This window comes from Myotis myotis, unplaced genomic scaffold (assembly GCF_014108235.1).
Source record: "Myotis myotis isolate mMyoMyo1 unplaced genomic scaffold, mMyoMyo1.p scaffold_m19_p_5, whole genome shotgun sequence".
Taxonomy (NCBI): domain Eukaryota; kingdom Metazoa; phylum Chordata; class Mammalia; order Chiroptera; family Vespertilionidae; genus Myotis; species Myotis myotis.
In genome coordinates, this window is record NW_023416357.1 from 87,305,169 (window position 1) to 87,325,200 (window position 20,032).

The 20,032-nt window shown below is 45.5% G+C and overlaps 1 pseudogene; it reads right to left on the reverse strand.

The window, feature by feature from the left end:
- Nucleotides 1–14,519: 14,519 nt before the first annotated feature.
- Nucleotides 14,520–19,709, reverse strand: LOC118656544 (annotated as a pseudogene).
- Nucleotides 19,710–20,032: the final 323 nt, after the last annotated feature.

The window sequence follows — 20,032 nt, forward strand, 5'->3', positions numbered from 1 at the left end:
TTTGATCCCCAAAGCCAGCTGTACTAATGTGTGCTAGGGGAGTATAAAATGAAATGGGCTTTATTTAATAGCCACCTTTATCTGGGTCAGTGGTATCCATAAGAAGCCAGTTGGAAATGGAGTGGGAAAAGCAGGCTGAAGTGATTGCCCTACCACTTTGGATTCCATGCAGAGGAGAGCGTCTGGGTGGTAATGAACCTGGAAATCACATCTTATCAAGGAAGAAACGGAGTGTGTTGACCTTGGAGGAGATGGTCACTGCCTTACAGATTCAGTGGGTCATGGGGTGGGGCTGGGGGCTGGACACCATCCATGGGAGAAAAGCCAAGGTTTGGGTTTGTGCTTGATGACTCAGTGACTCAGAATGGGGCCACGTGGACGGAAGCCGGGCTATGGCTCTGAGCTCAGTGTCAGAAGCTGCTTTCTAATAGAGCGGCCTCCCAGCGCGGGGAGAGAGGTCTCAGGAGGAATGAGCGCTGTCCCTGGGAGGTTCGAGCAGAATCGCCTTCAGGCCTGTGCTTGCATGAGGCTCCTGTTCTTAGGCGACCTCCTGATGGCTCCTGTCCAAGCTTCTAGTGCTGGTAAGAATGTGAGCTGTGCTGGGGTGACAGAAGCGGGTCTCAGGGTACCCTCTCTTCCTGGAGTGGCCCATGCCAGCTGGGAGAGGGAAGTATACTGGTTACATGTCACTCTCGAAGAGGAGGACCAGACTTGACAGCTCATAGTTTATTTAACTGGATGACTCACAAGGAGAAAAATCAAAGACATCTTTTTTTTTCCTTGCTTAATATTTAGTCATGGGCAAAGTCAAAATGTGCATCCCTGAGTTTTTGTTTCAAAAAAAAAAAAAATGCAACCGGCTTGTTTATTCTAGCAATGAGAGGAGAAGAAGGAATTCTCACAGACTCTGTCGTTTTAAAACGTATCCATGGGAAGAGGCAAATCTGTACAGAAGAATGGCAAATAAAGAGAAAATGAAACCTTTTGTTTGAGTTTTATTTGAGTCTCTTGATTTAAGCCATTAGTAAAGACTGATTCAGAAACAATTTCTGCTGATTCAGGAAACGCTGTGGTCTAACCCTGAAGGAGCAATGTCAACCCTGAAGGTGGAGATGTGGTGGTTTGGGAACTTTGTGGAGCTCATCATTTTGCAGGTGAGTTGTGAATAAATCAACGACTGCAGAATGCAAAGGCTGCTCCCTGACGCAGGCCGAACAGCCTATAGAATCCACAGTCTGGATAGAAGCAGGTCATGAGAGAAAAGAGACTCCCGGGCTTGTTTAGGCAGGATTGAGACCAGGAATGAGAAAAGCAAGAACCTCTCAGAGATGAGTCCCCGACAGTTTCATGTCAGGAAAAGAGGAGTCCAGGGCCAGGCTCTCGTTGACCAGTATATACAGGTATATACTAAGTATTGTAGGACAGGCCTTTGCCACCTATATCCATTCTCTCTAAGACTCTAGCCGCCATGCCTAGATAGAGTTCCTAGTCTCTTTTGGAAATAGGTGGGAGCATGTGACTAAACTTTCCCCAAGAGAGTAAGTGGATGTGATGGTATCTCTTTGGAATTGGGCTTTTTCAGACGTGGGATTGCCTCTACCATGCTCCCTTTCCCCTCCTGGGTTGGATGCAGACAACAGGGGGGTCTCAGGGATAGTGGAGCCATAAGGTGGAAGGATTCTCAGTCCTGAATGACTAATTGTAAGAGAGCCTCTCACTGACCTGAATACCAAATCAAGATTGTTTTGTTGAGCCACTCCACATTTGGGTCTATTTGTTACTGCACGTTAGCTGACCCCAGATAATATGAGATCCTTTGCATATTGTATTAGTTAGCTATTGCTGCATAAGAAATGATCCCAAAGGCGAGCGACAAAAACACATTTGTGAGCGCACAGGCCTGTGGGTCAGCTTCTGGAAGCAGCGTAGCTGGCTCCTCTGCTGCAGGGAAGATGTTGGCTGTGGCTGGAGTCATTTCAGAGCTCGACTGGGGGACGATCTCCTTCCAAGATCCAAAGTTGTTGGGGTGATTCATTGGACTGAGAGCCTCAGTTCTTTGCTGGCTGTTAGCCAGAGACCAGAGGCCTCAGTTCTTTGCCACGTGATCTTCTTTATAAGGCAGCTGGCGACACTGGCAACGTCCATCAGAGCAAGCAAGTGAGAACACAGGAACTTGCAAGAGCTCCAAGATGAAAATTCCAGTCCCGTGTAACCCAACTTCAGATGTGAAATCCCATCACTTTCACCATATTCCATTTGCTAGAAGTAAGTCATGCGGTCCGGCCACACTCGAGGAGGAGATACACAAAGGCCTGGGTGCCAAGAGGCAGCAATCACTGGGGCCATTCAAAGCTGCCTGCCACATAAACAGGGTGCCCCCCCCCAATGTATACACACTATAAAGGCAGTGTTATCAAAAGGCATTTCATTTCCAAAATGCAATAGAGTCTACAGCTGTCAGCCGTTAAAGTGTGTATACATTTTTGGGGGGACACTAAGGAAACTAAGACCCTGGGAGGTTACTAGGTGTACCGGTTAATAATGTGGGTTTTGTAATCAAAGAAAACACGATAATTTCAAGAGAAACATCAAAAGTGCTTTATTCAAAGTAATGTCCATCGCTAGCTACACATTCCCCCATCTTCCAGGTAATTGGTGGATACCGTCCCAACAGAACTTTTCTTGTTTTGAGGCAAACCATTCAGAGACCCAATGTTCCACTTCTTCGTACGTTTTGAAGTGCAGCTCAGAAAGTGTGTGTGCCATCAATGAGAAAAAGTGGGAATCTGAGGGAGCAAGGTCTGGTGAATACGGCGGGCGGGTTAATACTTCCCAGGCAAGATATTTTAATGAATCTTTAACTGGTTTTGAAGTGTGTGATGGTGCGTCATCATGAAGCAAAATTACTTTGCCATGTCTTCTGGCACATTCTAGTTGTTTCACGATCAAAGCGTGGTTCAAATTGATTATTTGATGTCAGTAGCGATCAGTATTAATGGTTTCACCTGGTTTTAGAAGCTCATAATACACCACACCTTCCTGATCCCACCAAACGCAGAGCATGTTTTCTTTCCGAAGCGATTTGGCCTTGCAGTTGATGTTGATGGTTGACCTGGATCAACCCATGATTTTGTGCATTTGGGATTCTCAAAATAAATCCACTTTTCATTGCCAGTCACAATTCAATGCAAAAAAAGACTTTCTTTCATGCCATTGAAGAAACATTTTACTGATTACTTTTTGGTTTTCCATTTGTCTTTTATTCAGTTGATGTGGCACCCATTTTCCTTCTTTTAAAATCTTTCCCATTGCTTGTAAACGTTCGGAAATTGTTTGTTGAGCAACATTTAGTCTTTCTGCAAGTTGTTTTTGAGTTTGACATGCATCTTCATCCAATAATGCTTGTAATTGTTGGTCTTCAAACTTTCTCGGTTGACCTGGAATTCTTTGTCTTCCACATTGAAATCATCACTTTTAAAACATTTAAACCAGCGTTCACAAGTATCTTGAGATGGCGCATATTCACTATAAGCTTCCCGAAGTATACGATAACTTTTTCTTCAAAATAAAGTAATGAATTAAAACTTCCCGTAAATGCTTTTTTTGGCATGAAATTTGACATTTTTAAGCATAAAAAGACCTATGATGTTAACACCTTCAGCAAATTTGACATATGAAGTTTTGAAGCTTGCTGTCAATACAACAAAATAGCATACATATCAAATCGCATATATATCAACATATGTGTAACTCCATCTGTTGAAAAAAATCCGCATTATTAACCGGTACACCTAGTAAGTAGCTTGTCCGGGGCTGCTCGGGCCATCAGTGGTAGCTGGAGAAGGCCTGTGTGGCGCCAGCACCTGTGTTTGCTCACCACACGGCCAGCCAGGCTGCAGGTGCATCGTATGGACAGTGAGGCTGCCTGGAGGAGCAATCAGTCCTGTGAGAATCGGCAAGAGCAGCCCACCCACTGCAATCCCCGGCAGAGTCCCTGTATCATGAGCTGCAGGGTGGCCCCCAGCCCCAAAGGGCTGCCTGCAGCCTTAGAAGGGAAACGTGAGAATGTATGTGTAAGAGAGAATGGGGGGGGGGGCAGAAAGGGAAAGGACAAGACTAAAGAGACACATATGAAGAGAGGAAAAAGAGAAAGAAGCACAGAGCCACAGGGAGAAATAAAGAGAATTAAAAATAGAGGGAGACAAAAGAGAGACATTCAGAGAGAAAGGCAAAGAGACAGAAAACGCAACAAAAAGAGAAAGAAGGAAAAAGAGATGAGAAGGAGAGAGGCAAGAGTGAGATTGACAGGGGAAGAGAAAAACAGGACAGAACAGGTTGGTCACCTAAGGTCTGTCTGCAGGCAGACCGTTTTTAGGGGAGGAGAAATGCAGGTGGGTGTCCTGGCACCTGCATACTCAGCGTCCCCTGGTGGAAATTTGAATTACACTCCTCAGTGGCATAGGCATCTCATCCTGGCGCCTGTAGAGAGGACAGTAAACTAACTGTGGGGTTTGAAGGGACAGAATTGTGAGTCGCCCTGGGTTGCCCACAGCTCAGCTTGTCCCTGGTGTGTGGAGTGGTTGCCATGGTTTCCAAAGATGGTGGCAGAGTGTGCAGTGGGGTGGGGCGGGGTGCTAATGATTAGATGTGCGGAAAGATGTGGTCTGTGCTCCCTGGGTGTCAGGCCTTCTGAAGGCGGCTCAGAGTGATGCAGCTGCACCCCCTGCTGGCGCCTGACATTGATTTCCGCTGCTCTTTTCCTCTGAAATGAGTTCAAAGAAAACGGGTTGTAATGCTGGCGTGAATCCTCAGGGATGGGAGGAGGAGCAGTGCAGGGGAGATCGGAGCTGCCTGTACCTTGTGCCTTCCCGTGCATGCCAGCCTGGGTTGACCTTGTACCTCCTGGCATTTGAGGGCCTGCCAAGGGTTTTTAACCTTTTCCGGGCCATGGATGCTTTTGGCAGTCTGTGGGAGCCTATGGACCCCTTCTTAGGATAACATTTTAGAAATGTGTAAAACAGAATACACAGGACTATACACAAACCCAGTCATATAAAATACACAAATTTTATAATTTAGAAATATATACATATACCTCTTAATTGTCTCATTAAATATGTGATGGATTTAATCACTATAATTTCAAAGTTGTGTGAGTATAGGTAATATTGCAAAACTTCTGCCACAATTAGGATGTGGCATGAAACGGTCTGTGATTTCCATTGCCGACAAAGGTATAGGTTCTGTTCATCTACCATGGTTGGTTACCTATTCTGATTCTTGTAGGAAATGCTAAATGTCATTTAGAGGTGAAACTAAGGGCATAATTTTTCCCATCCAAGTTCATAGACTCCCCAAATTCCACAGCTGGAGGCTTGAGGAGTCTGAGGACCTGAAGGTAAGAAGCTGCAGAGGTACAGTTCTTGCCTAAGTCTTATCTTGCCAGGACACAGCCTGATGCCAGGCAGGGTTCTGGGGGCCAACACCCAAGAGGGTTAAAGGCAGGTAGCAATTCTAAGGAAGGATCCCCTGGTTACCAATAGTAATACACTTTAGAAAAAGAACGATGCCAAAATCTTATGTGCCTGCATCATGAAAAGGGATTTTTTTCATTCAATCTGCCCACCCCAAACCCCATAACCAGCCTGGATGACCTGCAGTAGCTCACAACAGTGCTGATTTCCTGGGTCACCACAACCAGCACCCACACCCAGGTCCCTGGAGGGAGCAGGTCAGAAGGCGGCCTGGGCACCTGCCTCTCAGCCTGCCCTGGGGGAGCCTCTGCAAGACACTCTCAATCTGAAATTTGTTCTGGTAACTGACTCTCCTTGTTGCTCTTTGCTCTCAGTTTCCTTGGGCCAAAGATACTTGACTTACTTTGATGACCTATTTTTGTTGTTGTTGTTAATCCTCACCCAAGGATATTTTTCCATTGATTTTTAGAGAGAGTGGAAGGGAAGGGGAGAGACAGAAACATCAATGTGATAGAGACACATCAATTGGTTGCCTCTTGCATGCACTCTGACCAGGGCTGGGATGGAGCCTGCAATCGAGGTATGTGCCCTTGACCAGAATCGAACCCTGGACCCTTCAGTCCGTAGGCCGACACTCTATCCACTGGGCCAAACAGGCTAGGGCTGATGACCTATTTTCAACATGTTTCTCTGGTTTGGTTTGGCCTCCGATTGAGCATAGTGCCTCTCTATGCCGTTAGAGAACATTCCGGTCCTTCTCATGGACACATGGGACCTGATTTTGTCCTCTGGGGCCTGCCTGGGTCTGAGAGCTTCCTTCCCAAAGGTTTCAGGAGTGTGGCAGTGCCCTCTAGTGACCAAGAGACAAAGTGTCACAACCAGGAGGCTCCTCAGATTGGAGAGGACCCTCTTGCTTCAGGGGTGGGAGATGGCTGGCAAGCCCCCCCCCCCCCCAGCTCAATCTCAAACAGGCTTCCTCCTGACTCTACGCCCCTGGCTTCCCTTTTCACTGAGCATTTACTTTAAAAACTTGTCATTGGGAATTCTTTCTCTGCCCCTTTGAACTGTATATAAATCTCCAGCCTCTCACCAATTTTACAACTCGGAGAAATCTTTCTCAAGGACCTGGGAGCCGTCCCTTTGTAATCATCCAGGAGGACCGTGCCCTTATCTGCCAGCTTCTGGGGGAAGGGTTAGGAGCCTGCTGATGGGCACCAATTAGCAGACACAGATGGCCCAACCACAGAGACCATTTGCAAACTCAGGACTAACTCAATGTGCTGAACACATCCCATTGACCAACCTCCCCGTGTCCACCCCAGCGTCCTCCATACTTTTCCACCAGCCCTTAGAACAGCGGTTCTCAACCTGAGGGTCGCGACCTCTTTGGCGGTCGAACGACCCTTTCACAGGGGTCGCCTAAGACCATCCTGCATATCAGATATTTACATTACGATTCATAACAGTAGCAACATTACAGTTATGAAGTAGCAATGAAAATAATTTTATGGTTGGGTCACAACATGAGGAACTGTATTTAAAAGGCCAGAAGGTTGGGAACCACTGCCTTAGAAAGTTCCCCAGCTTTTGTTTCAGCAGAGTTGAGTTCAGTCTCTTCCCTATTGCAATAGTCTTGAATAAAGTCTTCCGGCCTGCTCAGCTTTGTCTGATACACGTGTTCCTTGACACAGCTCTTCTGAAGGCCCCTGTCAACATCCAATACACAGGGACACTGAGATTGGAATGTGACAACATCTTATCACAAAGGATAAGACGAGGAGTAGGGTTTCCTACTGCCAGATCGGTGCTCTTGTATCTATTCCAGGGGGCTGTGATTCAGGATTCAAGATGGGGAAACTACGTGAGGAAGGGACTGAGTGTGATGAGCAGTGCTAAGTCCCCCGGACTCAGAGGTAGCCTGAGGGTCTTGCTGGTGAAAGAACCCAGCAATGGGCAGTGGCCTGGCTGTTAGAGGTGCCCCCTGGGTGGTGGTTAGCAGGGTCCGGGTGCTGAGAGCCCCCACCTGCAACCTGGGGAGGAAGGACGGTCTATATGGTTGATGAGACTGTGGTCTGCAAGCCAGGGAAGCTCACAGGTATTAACAGCTTTGGTATTTTTGTAAAAATGAGAAGAACATAAGGTTCTAGTTTCTAAGCTCAGGAAAATCATGCACATGGAGGGTCCAACCAAGGCAGCTGTGGAGTCAGGCTGGATGGGAGGGTGAAAGTTATAAACCGGAGTGGGCTGGCGTGGGCTTGCCTGACCCAGAGGTTGGCAAAGATCATAAAGTCCCCGCACTGTTGGCCGAGGCGCCCTTGTAGTGCTTCTGCAAGGGAAACGATGTGCTCATGGAGCAGGTAAGTGCAGGCTGCCTCTCAGTGCACAGGGCAGAGGGCTCCCTTACCCGAAGGCACCCACACCTGCACCTTCTCCCATCATGCTCTGCCTTCATGATGCTGCTGCCCTGCAGCCGGATCCACATTCTCGCCTTGGGGACTAAGCCCTAGAGTTGCCCATGGAGCTTCTGTCCCTCACAGCCAGCCCCCGGGCAGCACCTGGCATCACTCGACGTGCGCTTCCTCCCTCCCCTGCTTCCGTCACTTGTCCTGTGTCTGTGGGGGATCCTGGTCAGGGCTTCACTGATGCTTCGGTGGACAGAGAGGGCTGGAGGGAGCTTTGCCTCTCATTGCTCTGATTTGATTACAGGTGTGGCTGGTGCTGGGCAGTAAGAAGGTGTAAGAAAGCTGTTCTAATTTTGCTCAGTCTTTCAGGTAGGGCTACTGGTGCTCAGAACCCTACAGCTAACCCAGCGGTTCTCCAGTGGGAGCCCAGGAGCAGGGAACAGCAGCTCCTGGAAACTGGTTAGAGAGGCAAATGCTTGGACTCCCTCCCGTCCCCACTGAGTCAGACTCTGAAGTGAGCCCAGAGTTCCAGGCGCTAACAAGCCGTCCAGGTGATTCGGATGTACATTCAGGACTGAGAGCCGCTGAGTCAGACAGGGAGCCTTCTCGATCCCACCTAAACTCATAAGCCGGAGTCTTCTTTGAGGATGCACATCTCCCCTGGTGAGGGCACAGAGGTGAGTACCCTGTTCAGAGGGGACCAGGGCGGGGGCGTTCATCAAGGAGAGTGCACGGGCAGCCCAGGGGCAGGCAACAGCAAATGCCTTACACACTCCCTTACTTCTTACAAAGTGTAAGCACATTCACTGAATGTTTTCGCTGAATCTTCATAGCATGGCACTTCCGTGATGTAAGCGAGGCAGGGACTGTGAGTTCCAGGTGGCAGATAAGGGAACTAAGACCAGAGACAGGGAAAGAGGTCTGGGTGGGGTCTGGGGCCACCGGGTCCTGGGCTCATGCTGGCGAGGCGGCTGGCTTGAAGCACAAATAGGAGGCCACATGGCAAGTCCCGGAGCTCAAGCGTGAACCCAGCCTGGTGCCAGGCCTGTGTGGGATGGCACACGCAGGCATGAGGGCACAGGGTCACACTCTGCCACGCTGGTGGCAGCAGATGCTAACCAAAGGGTTTCTTTCTTTGCTTTTGGCTGCAAAATTGTTAGAGCAGGTTCCTGTTCTCGCACCTGCTGCCTCAGCTGATCTCACTCTACCTGGAATTCCTATTTTTTAAAGGAAAAGTGTTAAATATTTAATAAAGACAAAATCTTGCAGAGCGCAAGGTCCCATAGGCGTGCAACAAACAGCAATGGGAGCAATGACAACGGCAGCACAAGGGCGAAGACTTGGGGTAGGGGGTGAAGACAGCCGGGGCAGACCTGCTGGGGAGGGGTTCTCTTCCCGGGCAGGGGAGCGCTCTGGTCTGGGTCTGGCGGGGACTGGGACCGGCGCTGCAGGGAGCACTGAGAGCCGCTAGAGGGCGCTCGGCGGCCGCCGCGGGAGGCAGCTCGGCAGGCGGGCAGATGGAGACATCCAGGCAAGCAGCTGAGAGCGCCCAGCACCTGCAGATGGGCCCGCCCACCCCTGCCCTCTGTGGCCAACCCACTGAGCCCCTTCTGTGACCCCAAGAGGCGGAGCGGAGGTACCAGGCACACGCTGCCCTCCCTCTCCAGCCACCCCTGGGCTCTGGTTGGTCCCAGAGGCCCCGTGCTGAGGCGGTCCAGCCATCTGCCTGATTACATGCCCACCCCTGGGGTGGCACCTTTACAGATGACATCTGGGAGAACTGGAGGTCTGTGTTGGACAGGGTGGCTCAGAGAAGTGCGTTCCCCTGGGTCCTGATGTGCCAGGCGGTGGTGTGAGCAGAAGTCTGTGCCAATAGACACAGAGGGCCATTGCCAGCCAGCGTCTGCCCTCCACCTTCACTGACAGGGAAAGCAAAGTGTCACCCATCAGCCCAGCATCTTCCTTAACTGCTAGCCAGGGCGGGGCGGGGGAGGGGGCAAAGAGAGGACTCCAGTGAAGAACTCTGCCTGAGGTAGGGGCACCTGCCACTCTGCCAGCCCTGAGAAGGGCTGTGACACCACGTGCAGGTCACCCATCTTTCTGCCCTTCAGACCCGTCTGTAAACTCGTGATTTCAGGATATAATTACCTAGGTTGCTGGAGATAATCTGCCACAGGTTCCCCGGCCCTACCCCTCTCTGGGCCTCAGTTTCTCCACCTGCCAAAAAGGGATTTGGTGATTTCTAGAGTTAGACATGATTTTGCCAAATAAAATTTTATATTGATGTCAGATATTGTGAATTTTACCTTGTCAGTTGGTGCATATTTTTGTATGACTAACAAAATTCTTGAAATTTGTACTGGGATGCACTTGAGTTACCTAGAAGTAGTTTGAACCTTTTGGTCTTGCTTTTAAGCTTTGTTAGTTATGACCAAATCAGCATTTTAGTCTAGGGATAACTTTTTTCCACTACTGAGGCAAGACCCTTCTTAGTTCGTTTATCAGGTTGAATATTGTCCCCCCCCCCCCCCCGCCAATTCATATCAACCCAGAAACTCAGAATGTGAGGGTCTTTGCAGATGTAATCAGTTAAAATGAGGTCATACTGAAGTAGAGCGTGCCCGAATCCAATGACTGGCGTCCTAATGAGAAGAGAAAAGGGAGACAGACAGGATTAATGGCTGTGTGAAAACAGAGGGGAAGCTGGTGTGGTAAGCTGCAAGGCATGTCAGGCCGTGACAACAACAGAAGCTAGAAAGAGGTAGGGAAGGACTTTTCCTACAGCTTCAGAGTGAGCTTACCAACACTTCATTTAAGACTTTTAGCTTCCAGGGCTGTGAGAGAACGCATTTCTGTTGTGTTAAGCCACCCTGTTTGTGATAATTTGTTACAGCAGCTCGGGGAAACTAATACCTTACTCTAATTGATGCTCACAATCGGTGAGTGATGAGGCCGCCACTTTGAATGTTGGGAACAGGCATTATTGAGAAATGTTTTCTTCCAGCCTCTGGCAGTGTCCTCACACATGTGCTGGTCAGTAATCAGTGCTCAACTGAACACTGGAGGGAATGCTCTGCAGTCCTTAGAGTTCCCTCTGTGCAACTCTCCCCTGGGCCCTCTGCCCTGCAAACTCCAGCAGCCGGGCACCCCCACCCCCCGCCAGTGCCCAGCTCCACTCCTTCCAATCAGGGAGCTCACTCTATCCAGGGTCTTGGAGCCAGAGTTTCATGTAATTTGTCCTTTTGTTTAATTTTGTTCTTATTTTGTGTGGACTGATCAGTCCTAGTTACTCTATTTTGTCTAGAAATGAAGTCTCATTGAATTTTTATTGGTCTTGATGAAGAAGTTTTTCTGCTCTTTAGCAGGTAGCTCATTCATTATTTGGCTTTAAGATTTATTTTTATGGATTTTAGTTATCTGCTTTCTGTTAAGTTTTATTTATTGTTTTTCTCATATATGTAAAGTTTTTAGACATATAACATCGTTGAAAGACGTAGTAAAGCAAATGCACCTATACGCTTGATCTAAATTCAACAATTACTAACATTTTTTTCGGGCTTGCTTTCTCCTTTCACCCCTTCCTCCCTCTCTCTGACTACTAACTCATGATATTTTATTCATTGTGTTAAAATCAATTACAGTCATTCTTCTCTTGTTGATATTCAATTGTCCAGACTGGCAGGTTGCATTTCCTTTGTTCCAACTCTGGTATGTCTCCACTGTTCTTTGAATCTTGCTTAATTACTGCCACACAACAAGCTCCAGATTCGCTTCCCACTTTCCCAGCCCGGCTCTGGAACCTACTCGGTTCCTTTCGGTAGCTTTCACAAAGCAAGCTCTGGTCACCAGGTGTCCTCATTGCTCTGAGAGAATCTGTGCTTCTATGTGCTTTCTGTGGAAAAAGCCAGTTCTGAAGTTAAAATGAAAAGTCATGAGTTTCTTACTCACATGATTATTTCAAAATAATCATTACAGACAGAGCTTTGATCACTATTACATCTTTTGCTTTTCTAAACAATGCCATGATGTACTTCCTGTAACATGGGTCTTTTTGCCCTCCCTCTCCCCTGGAGTAGAACAGACATTTAAAATTCAGAAGTACAATTGCTGGTTGAAGAAGACATATATTTGACATTTTCATAAGTACTGACAAATTGCCTTCCTAAAAGGCTTCTCCAGGAGGTAGTCCCACCAACAATATATGAGGATATCAATTAACCTAGTTTTCCACACGGCCATTAATACTGAGTAGTGTTATTTAACATTTGGGTATAATTTTTATTGTCAAATTAACTCGTAAGGTGTCCTATTGGATGGGACCAACCAATAGTGTCATTCTAGAATAGTCTTTTAAGATCCCTGAATACTGACTCAGCTGGTACAGTGGGGCCTTGACTTACGAGTGTCCTGACTAAGGAGTTTTTTGAGATACCAGCTATCTCTCGGCCGATTTTTTGCATTGAGTTGATAGAGTAATTTGAGTTAACGAGCTCCTTAACGAGCTCGGTCTCAGAACGAATTAAACTCGTAAGTCAAGGCCCCACTGTACTGCTGTTCTCTGTAGGAAAGTCTACATGGAACTCTGGGTCTCCCCATGTCCACCCAGAAGGATACAAGGATACATTCTCTCCCCCTGCAGCGTGCTCCCCAGCCTTCTGTGCTTGGACTCCCCCGAGCCTGTTTACCCACCACTGTAGTCCCCCTTCCACAGTCTGGAGACTTGTCAAAACCACAGGGTCCCTGATGGCTTTCTTCCACCTTTGCAGACATTTGACTGGGATTCTAAAGGTGGGAGGGGAGGGACACAGGGGTGTTGGGTCTGTCTCCTTGCACAGGCAGCTGTGATTGGCCATCACTATCCCCTTTTCATGATTAATCAAAATTCCTGTCCATTCAGCTAAAACACAGATATGACATTTTATGAAAATAACATATTGTTCATACTTCGAACATGATTTTTAGGAACATTTTTATGCATCAACTATTCTATAGCAACTTTAAGAGCTGCATTGTAATCCTTTGTATGAATACTTCATAATTTATGTAATCAACTCACTATCCAGACATGCAGACTGCTTCAAATTTGTTCATAACACTGTGATGGACATCCTCATTTCAGGAAAAGTGAAATGGGCAGGTTAAAGGGTGTACATACATTGAAGGCCCACTTGCCAGGAAGAAAGTATACATCTTTCTCGTGTATAGCTTTTGAATTTTTATGTCCATTTACACTCATAACCACCAACCAAATAAAAAAGATGTACAATATTTTCAACATCCCAGAAGACTCCTTTTTGCCCTCTCTTACCTGCCTCCTCCTTAGGTGTAACCACTATTCTGAATCTGCTTGTTCTTGAACTTCAAAACAATGAAATAACATATATGTTCTCTTTTGTATGTAACTTATTCATCATTACATCTGTGAGAGTAATCTACGTAACATTGCTTTTTCCTTTTAGCTGTATAGTATCCCATTACATGAGTAGATCACTCTTTATTTATTCACTAGTAGCCCTGCACACAAATCTGTGCACCAGTAGCTTGCTGCTGCCCTCCTGTAGCTCCCCCCACACCCCCCCCCACGCCTCCTCCCGTCATAGCTTGCTGCCCTTCCCCCTCCTGCAGCTCTCCATTGCCCACTTGTAGCTCCCTGCCCCACCCTCCTGCTGATCTGTGATCTGGTCATTATGTAGTCGGTCGTTATGTAATGACCATTTGCATATTACATCTTTATTATATAGGATTCTCTTGTCAATAGCATTTGAGTTTTCTCCAGTTTTTGACTATTATGAATAAATCTGTGACCAACCGTGAAGTCTTTCATTGGATGTATATACTTATTTCTCTTGGATATATATCTGAGAATTGAATTGCTGGGTCAGAATAAGTGTATGTTTAATTTTTTTTTTAACCAGTAAAATAAAGTTTTATTTTGTAGTTATTTCCAAAGTTGACAGACATGGATTAGACATCCCATTTAGTTGCACTGCAGAAAATGTTCATAACCACTTCATAGAAATTACACTGTTTTTGTAAATATTTGGGATGGACACATCATTGTTCAAATATTTTAATCCATAAGCATGAAAGTTTAACAGCCAGAGGCAAACAGAACGAGCTGTCAGCTAGCTATTTTACTTAAACAGGACTCTCTGGCTGTCCCCACCTGGCCCCTCTCCTGTGAAACCAGCAGGTGGCATCCCCTCCCCTGCCCAGGTGCTCCTGTGTCCAGAGAGGCCTAATAACACAGGTGTGTTCATACCCAACAGCATCAGGGATGCAAGACTGTGGAGTGAGTCATTGGCTCTCAACCCAAGAACCAGATGGAAACATCTTTATTTGACAAAGTGACGAAAGGGTTTAAGAATGTGAAGAATGTACGAAGCGAAATAAGTTATGGATGGGAATGCTGGGCTGGCCAAGTCCCTGGTGCGGGCGGGCTTTGCTGAGTGCCTCAAGGGGTCGTGTGGCCCTTGCAGGTGCTGTGGTCCCCGCAGTGACACCTGTGAGGCCTTCACCCCACAGGCTCCTGGGGTGAGACTAGGGCAGGAAACCTCGCCAAAGGACCAGCACGTTCCCCTTTCCATCCTGGGCCAGAATGACACGTGGTGATTGAGACCCCTCACCCCGCCTCCGCCCGGTCCTAGAGAAACGAAGTGCCCAGCGCAGCCTGTGGAGTGGACGGAGGCAGGGTCTCCGCGCTCTTGGCGGCTCCCAGGCCAGAGCCGGGCACGGGGGAGGAGAGCGGGGCTCGGGAGCGGGAGATCCTGACCCGAGGCATGAACCCCGTGTCCCCGAGGGCCCTGAGTGCCACGCAGCGTCAGGCCGGACCACCGGGTGGGTGATGCTGCGGTTGTGGAGGGAGAGGCGGAGCCAGCCTCTGGAGGGAGCTGCAGCGCCCGGCACCCGAGGTAGCGGATGACGTGGGCCTGGCAGATGAAGGTCTCGGAACTGTCCTCCTGCCGCTTGACATCTGCCCGGTGGGTGTAGCTCCGGAAGGCGGCCTCGATCCTGGCTCCGTCTTCACAACACTGCACAGCCTCGGGCTTCCAGCGAGGCACGGCGGGTCAGGCTCCTTCCCTGCTGGGGGCGCCTTCCCTCAGCAGGTCCGTGCTGGGTGCTGGCCGTGGCGACACCTGGCAGGTGTTTGCCGATGATGTCGGTGGTTTCTACTGCGCGGGTCACGGAGGAAGGGACCATCTTATTAAACTTCAACCCCAAGCTTGCAAGTCGGAGACCAGTGAGCTCAGCCTGCTCACGACCCAGGGTGTCAGGCCGGGATGCGCGGCTCCCGCCCACGCGCACGCCGGGCGGCTTGACCACGCGCGGGGCTTCCCCACCGCCACGGCCGAGAAGAGCACGGGGAGGGGGGGGGGGGAGGAGGGGTGGGTGGGTGCCGAGCCACCCGCCAGGACACAGGCCGCCAGCTGCAGCGCCTGCCGAACGCCTTGCCTGCCCGGCCGCCGCTCCGCGCACGCGCTTTGTATGTTTAATTTTAACAAATAGGTCCAAATATTCTGAAGAAGTTGTGTCAGTTTACACCCCCACCAGAAATGATACTGAGTGCTTTCTCATTTACTTACTGGCCATTAGAGTATTCTCACTTGCAAAATTCTGTTTAGGTGTTTTAACCATTAAATTTTGGGGCGTTTTGCTTATGGTCTTTAAAAATATATTCTGGTAATATATTTACAGATATATGTATTACAAATATGTGCTCTCCATCTCTGACATGCCTTTTCACTATCTTGATAGTGCCTTTGATAAACAGATGCTTATATTTTGACCAACTTCAATTACTGAAATTTTCTTCTTATGGTTAGTAGTTTTTTGTGTCCTACTTAGGGAATTGCTATCTACTCCAAGATCCTGAAGATATTTTCCTATTATTTTCTCACTGAAGATTTACTATTTAACCTTCTACAAATAAGACTATGAATCATTTCAAATTAATATATTTAATGGTGTGACATAAGATTTCTTATACTTTTATTCTTTTTAATTTTCAAATAGTAGTAAAATTTAAGAAGCATATAAAATGTCTGCAGAACATAAATGTACAGGTTACCTCTTATTGTCAAATGACCATTGTATGGTCTCTCACCTAGTTTTAAAGACAAAGAATATATACAGCATCCCACGCATTACCAACCCCAAGGTCACAAAAATTTACTCCCATATTCTCTTTTGAGAATGGTATAGTTTTAGATCTTTTTCTTAGATCTCTGATCCATTTTGAGTTAATTTTTCTGTGTGGTGTGAGGTAGGGGTGCAAATTTATTCTTCCACATGTGTATATTCAGTTGTCTCAGCACCATTGTTGGAAATACTATTTTTCTCCCACCGAAGTTTATTGGCATCCTCATGGAAAATAAATGACCATAAATCTGGCGTTTATTTCTGGACTCTCAATTCTATTCCATTGTTATGAATGTCCATCACTAAATAAGTATCACACTGTAGTGTTTACTGTAAGTTAATAGTAAGCTTTGAAATTTGGATGTGTGAATTCTGTAACTATTTTTTTTCAAGATTTTTTTTTTTTTTTTTTTTTTACTTTTTGGGTCCCTTATATTTCCAAATGAATTTTAGGATCAGCTTGTAAATTTCTGGTGTTGGGGGAAGCCAGATGGAATTTTGGTAAGGATTGTGTTGTATCTGTATACAATTGGAAGAGTTCTGTACTATACAATATTAAGTGTTCTGATCAATGAACATGGGAGATTTAGAGATAGTTTTACTTCTTCCTTTCCAAACGGTTACTTTTTTTCTTCCATAATTTCATTACAATATTGATAAGAAATGGTGAGAATGTACATGTTTGTCTTATTCCTGATATTGAAAAGCTTTCAGTCTTTCATCATTAAGTATGTGATTAGCCATAGATTTTTTATAATATTTTAAACTGATTTGAGAGAGAGAGGAGAGGAAGGAGAAAGAGAGAGAGAGGTTTTTTGTTCCACATATTTATGCATACATTGGTTGATGCTTATATGGATGCTCTTTTTCAGATTCTCATTTGTTTGTACATTGTTTTCCTAATTTCCTTTAGTATTTTGCCTACTTTTTTTTATAGCTCATTGAACATACTTATGTCAGTTGATTTAACATCTTTAATATTTCCAATATCTAGGAATCTTTAGGGATTGTTTCTGCCCAATATTTTCCCCTGTGAATGGGCCAAACTTTCCTATTTCTTTGTAATATATATATTGAAGAACTGGACATTTTACAGTACTATGTTGTTGAAACTCTGGAGATCTAACCCTCCCACTCCTCAGGGACTGCCAGACCTTGCTCACTGAGGGCTGTAGCCTTCTATTTGTGACTTTCTAAACCATTTTTTCAAAGTGTGTGTTTCTTGTTATACACACTGAAATTTCTCTTATCTCTATGGTCATTTAAGGGAATTACCAATAAGGAAAAAACTTATGCCATTTTACTAGTTGTTTTCAATATGTCTTTTTTGTTCCTCAGTCTTCATTACTGCCTATTTTCTTTTGTGTTAGATAGTGAATTTTTCAGTGTACCATTTTAAAGCCCTTGTCATTTGTTTTACTATATTTTTGAATTATCTTAGTGGCTTCCCTGGTAATTGCAATTAACATCTTAATGTATAAAAATAAAACTAGTTCAGATTGATACCAAGTTATTTTCAATAATCTATAATAACTTTTCTCCTATATATTTTTGTCTCCCCATACTATTATTTTTTTTACAAATTATACCTTTTTTAGCTTGTGTGTTTGTTACAATTATTACAAATTTTGCTTTATACAGTTGTACTTTAAATCAGATAGAAAATAGGAGTTATAGATAAAAATATATTTATGCTGTTTTTAATTTTTCTAAATATAAAATTTTTCTGATTGATAGTTTTTTTTCTTTCAGCACTTTATATATATTATCCGACTAGCTTTGGCCTTTGTGGTCTCTGATAAGAAATCAGCTGCGATGTCCTAGTCCAGTGATGGCGAACCTATGACACGCATGCAGAGGTGACACGCAAACTCATTTTTTGGGTTGATTTTTCTTTGTTAAATGGCATTTAAATATATAAAATAAATATCAAAAATATAAGTCTTTGTTTTACTATGGTTGCAAATATCAAAAAATTTCTATATGTGACACGGCACCAGAGTTAAGTTAGGGTTTTTCAAAATGCTGGCACACGGAGTTCAAAAGGTTCGCCATCACTGCCCTAGTTAGTCTGTTTTCCCCAGATAAATTCAAGGAGACAATAGTGACTGTGCCTAGGATGGAGCGTTTTTAGTTCTCTGAAGCCACAGTTGTGGGGAGTAATGAGACAAGGGACCCTTATTATGTCAGAGAGGTGAGCCATAGCCTGTTTTACTGGACGCTGGCGATAGGCTCCCTATCACTTGTGGTTTGGCAGAGTTATTGTGGCTCAGAAGGTAGAATGTGAATTGACCATCCATTGAATATTTTCATTCAGTCTCATTGGTTCTGTGGTTCTTAGAAACTTCCCCCTAAACTCTTATCTTTGGTTTCCAGTGTTGTATTTTTCCCCCCTCTACTTTCACATCTTCATGATTATTTTAACGGAGACTTGGAAGAGAGAAAATGAAGCATTATCTTTTAACAATGCTTGTAACTTCTTGAGTGGCATTTACACTACAGATAAGCAATGAAGTATGGAAAAGCATGGAGAAAATTACCATGATAAGAAACTAGAATATGGCTCCCCATGAAAAGCTGTCTCTCCTTTGTGGAGTGGCTGAGAGGAAGTTTGTCAGGAAGCTTCTGGGTACTAATCTCTATGGGCATATAAATCTCTTAGAGTTGAGCTAAAATACATTTGGAAACTAAGAAACAGCCATATGAAGCCAGAAGTCATCCCAATAATCAAGTTGTATTGTGAAGGTCTCATATATCACATCAGTTCTTACACTAAAGGTTTTTATCCTGACAAGTGGGTAGAAATGGATTCGCATGGCCTTTAATATGTGCCATGTGGTGATATGTAGTTACAGTAAGGACACTTGGGAAATGGCTCAGCCCTCAGACACTCTCATAAAAATTCTGAAGTTTCCGAACTTGCAGATAGAGGTAGGGATAGTCATCTTGCCAAAATGACTCAACCAAAGAAATGTAACTTTTTTTTTGTTTAACCTCTGGGAAAGGAGTTCAAAGCATATTTTATTCCAAAAGTCAAGCAAAGAAAATTGGCTTGCATGATATTTGATTTTATACTTCTCAGGCAAGATAAACTATCCTTTTGTGTGGGCTGCTATTGACACTCTTCCTTGCCAACATTCTCTTTGAGTTTAATAGGATAGATTACCTTGGAGCTTCCTGGAGTCAAAACAACTAACCAGCAGAGATTGCTGAAGTCCTGAGCGGCAAGATCTTCCAGAAATCAGAGGAAACTCAAGTTAAGAGCAAAACCACATGAGTTCAACTTGATTTCAACCCTCATATTTCCTGGAAATCATTTATGAAAGCCTAGGTTTGGCAATGAATCTATTAAATAATTGAGCTAAGGTCAAGATGAAGCAATGTGTAGGGAGGGGTGGTGGCATCATGGCTGAGAATGTGATTGACAAGCTACTTAGGTGCACACATTGTAAGAGGGCTTAAACGAGTCTGTGCCGACCATTCATAGGAGTTGAGCAGAGAAGGGCGCTTAGGGTGGTATTCTAGTCAGTGGCTACAAAGGCAACAGTGGCAAAACTAGCAGCAGGGTTTCTTGCAATGCAGGCAACTGAGGCACCATATTCTGTCTCCATGAAACCATCCTGCTTACCCTCTCAAAGATGGCTTTGATTTCATTCCCACCTTCAAGCCTGCCACAGGCAGGAAACTCCATCATTTTCTCAGACTGATGCTGGGTCTATGTGACACCAAAGAACTGGAAGGCAAGTGAGCAACTTACTTGAACACTGGGTACAGGTATGTCCAACATTTGAACAGTGATACTTGTCCAGGACAGGCTAACGCTCTCGCCCTTGCAACAAGGGGAGGAGGAAGAAACAAATGGATGAGAAAGTTTTGAAAACACAGATTTTAATCCACTCATCTGCTGATGGGCACTTAGGCTGTTTCCAAATCTTAGTAATTGTAAATTGGGCTGCTATGAACATACAGGTGCATATATCCTTTCTGACTGGTGTTTCTAGTTTCTTGGGATATTTT